We start from the raw sequence: 3,942 nt of genomic DNA, 5'->3' as shown, positions 1-3,942 counted from the left end.
GAGAGAGTAAAAGAGACAGTAAAAGAGAGAGAAAGAAAGGAGAGAAAGAAAGAGAGAGAGACAGACAGAGGCAGAGAGAGAGAGTAAAAGAGAGAGAGAGACAAAGAGAGTAAAAGAGAGAGAGAGAGAGAGAGAGAGAGAGAGAGAGAGAGAGAGAGAGAGAGAGAGAGAGAGAGAGAGAGAGATGAGAGGATTACTACAATGCAATAACGTAAGTAAACAAGACCTGATGATTGACATGATGAGCTGTGTGGGGTCCTAAACTAATCACAGGGCCGTCTTTAGGGCTGTCTTCACTCATGTGCTTTAATCATCTTCATCGATACAAATAAACAAACAAACAAACAAACAAACAAACAAGAGCTTGGCCTTTCCACTGCCAGTGATGTGCTGGAGGCGAATGTTCTATCCAGAGGGAGCGAAGTGCTGGAGGCAAACATCTTCTACCGTAATTCCTCGAATAGCCGGGGTTACTATTAAATAATTATTTTTTTTGACCAGGCTATTAATTGGGGTAGGCTACTATTTGCTAGGATTTATACATCTTCTATGTTAAAACAGGATTAAGAGCGGTAGATGACCATTGACATCACTCCTCTTGTCACCCCTGTAGTCTTTGTCTCGTCACCACCACTCACCTATGACCACCTATGAAGAGAAGAGAAGAGAAGAGAAGAGGAGAGGAGAGGAGAGAAGAGAAGAGAAGAGAAGAGAAGAGAAGAGAAGAGAAGAGAAGAGAAGAGGAGAGGAGAGGAGAGGAGAGGAGAGAAGAGACAAGACAAGAGAAGAGAAGAGAAGAGAAGAGAAGAGAAGAGAAGAGAGAAGAGAGATACTAAAAACTCTTCAGATTAGCACCTATGCAGTTGCCTGCCTGCCCTGCGGCTCTCTGTCTGGGCTAAAATCCATGTGATTCATTCATGCTCAGCGCAGCACTTGTCACTTTCAGAACACCGCCAGTCTCTCTGCCGCCAACTCTTCACAAAATCAATTTAATTCACGGCCCTTTCATTTAGAAACGTGTCCTTTCCACAGAGCAAAAAACCCCAGCTTTTGGCAGCATAAATTGGAGCACTGTGTCCTGTTTTCAGTGTTGAGAAGCGTATAGCAGAGGCGGACTTTACGTTAGGCAAACCTAGGCAATTGCCTAGGGCCCCGACCAAATCTGTCTTCCATAGGGGCCCTCAACTGTTAGCGAATTGCGATGAACACAAAAAAATAGGCCCGATCTTAATTTGTCACTTATGAAATCTAAGATGCATGCGAGACAAAACACTAAAATAGCACCCTCCATGCCAATTTGTGACCCTTATTTTTTGTACGTATTTAAAGAATGACTTTTGAGGGCCCCGTGTTTATATTTCGTCTAGGGCCCCAAAATGGATAGGTCTGCCCCTACGTATAGCTCAAAGGGGACCTTGGAGGGACCAGCGTGGTGGTGGTGGAGGAACTGTAATAATTCATGACAAAAGGACGCGTTTGTGAACTAATAACATGTTTTGATAATGTAGGAGCCATTTTATTCTCACCTATAGGTAGGTTTTAGCGTAGTTTTAGATTTAGCCACTTGGGGGAGCACTTCACTGTTATGGTAGCTCACTTAGTCACAGGTAGAAATACAGGTGCCCATGATTAGGGGCTAATGACGGCTTGGACTGGGGAACACACGGTTCTTACCGTTGCCGTGTGCCAGCCGAATCTGAACCCATCTTTTTTAATATACAGCACAGCACAGCACAACATCACAGAGGTGATCTAGTTTTTATATTAAATTAAAGTTTTTGCAATAAACGGGGAACAACCCCAAAGGGATTTTTTGGCTGGACATTCCATGTTTGCTGCGCGTTGAGAACACCTGCAGTCCAGGCCGAGGCTTACAGGGTAGCCTCCACAGATAATGTCCTGAATTAATTCAAAGTGAGCAGTCTGCAGATTTAAAATCTGGATTACGTTTTGACTTCAACAGCTGAAGACCGCATCGAAGATTGTTGAAGTAATCCACGTAACGTAACGTAATCCAGCCATGAAATAATAAAAGGGACATTATTAGGAACAACAAAAGGGATTTTTAAGTGTACGGACTCCTCACTTCGAAAACTACAGTCAACCTTAATCCTGCACCTTTTCCTGGGACGTAATCTTCACCTTCAATTGAATCTCTTAAAATAAAACACATTGCACCTTTAGAATATTTCAGTGCTGACACGCTGTGGGAAGCCGTAGGAGAGTAGGTTGGAATGGAGAGCAGTGACTCTCCTGTTAAATTGATCGGCAGGAAGGAAGATCAAAACGGTGTGTGTGTGTGTGTGTGTGTGGGGGGGGGTTCCAGGGAGTAGTGTCCGCCCGTCACACCTCATTTGTCATCTCTTCTCAGCGCTTCTAAAATATTCTCTGTGAACTCCAGCAAACTGCTGTAATTTGCCTCACAAATGACTGTAATTTTCCCACCAGTGTCCTGCTGTATCGGGAGCTTCTCTGCACGCTGCCACATCTGGGAGGCGGCCTCAAGCTCATCTCGTCTCCTCTCAGCTCATCTCGTCTCCTCTCTGCAGCAATTTGACTGCTGATTACCACACCTGCTGTCACTCCCCCACATCTCTCCTCTCCTCTCCTCCTCTCTCCACCTCTCTCTTCTTTCCTCCTCTCCTCTCTCATCTTTTCTTTTCTCTCCTCTCTACACTGCACTCATTTCCTTTCCTCTTCTCTCCTCTCCTCCTCCTCTCCTCCTCCTCCTCATCCTCTTCTCCTCTCCTCCCATCTCCTTTCCTCTCCTCTCTTCTCCTCTCCTCTCCTCTACTCTTCTCTTCTCTTCTCTTCTCCTCTGCTCTCCTCTCCTCTCCTCTCTTTCTCTCCTCTCATCTTCTCTCCTCTCTTCTCCTCCCCTCCCCCACATCTCCCTCCCTCTTCCTCATTTACATGTACATGTGGAGATGAAGCCTACCGTACTCTCCCCCTCCTTCTCTCCCTCCCCCCTCCTCCTGTTAGTTCCTCTTCATCTTTAATCCTTACCTATTACACCCACACATTTCACACTCCTCCCTTCCTCTCCTCCTCCCAGAACCCCTCATCCTCTCCTCAAACTGTTGATGTTCCCAGAACCCCTTCTCCATACCCAGCCACCTCCTTTTCTCCCATTCTCCTCCTCTCAGCTCTTCTTTCTCCTCCTCCTCCTCCTCTCCTCTTCTTCCTCCTTCTCCTCTGCTCTACCTCATTTTCCATACCTAGCCCCCTCCTTCCCTCTCACCCCCTCCTTCTCTCCCAATCCTCTTCTCCTCTCCTCCTTCTCTCCCATTCCCCCTCTTTCTCTCCCATTCCCCCCATCTAACCTAGCCTTCCCTCCTCTCCCTGGACCCTTTAGGAAAGTCGTAGCACTGGCAGCTCTGTACCACCTGTCCACTGTGACATTAGACTGCCTTTGTGGCCATGGTATGTTTGGGGTGACATGCATAGGTAGGCACTGGTATGGGGGATACAGTGGTGCATTGGTAGTCTACGTAGAACGCAGGTATACGGAGTATACCCACTTCAAAATTTCAGGGATTTCAGTATACCCACTTAAAATTGATTTATCCATTATTTAGAATAGCACAAATATATACAGTATACCCACTTCAAAAAATGCTCAAATATACAGTATACCCACCACAAAAAAGTAGACTACACCACTGGATACAGTGGAGCATTGGCATCCCCACAGAGGCTTCCTCAACCTCTACTGCAGACAAATGAGTGGAGTGCAGCAGCAGTAACATTGTTAAGAAATAAAGAATCAAGGAAAAAAAGTGCACCGTCACTTTACAACTCGTTCCAGCGTCCTTGGTGGCCATTGCCTTCTCTGTGCCACCTGTCCACTGTGCCATTAGGCTGCCTTTGTGGTCGCTGCCTTTGCCATTAGGCTGCCTTTGTGGTCGCTGCCTTTGTGGTCGCTGCCTTTGCCATTAGAGT

The sequence above is a fragment of the Engraulis encrasicolus genome, chromosome 24 (genome assembly GCF_034702125.1).
Source record: "Engraulis encrasicolus isolate BLACKSEA-1 chromosome 24, IST_EnEncr_1.0, whole genome shotgun sequence".
NCBI lineage: Eukaryota > Metazoa > Chordata > Actinopteri > Clupeiformes > Engraulidae > Engraulis > Engraulis encrasicolus.
The sequence above is the reverse complement of the archived record's forward strand: the minus strand, read 5'-3'. Positions refer to the sequence as shown.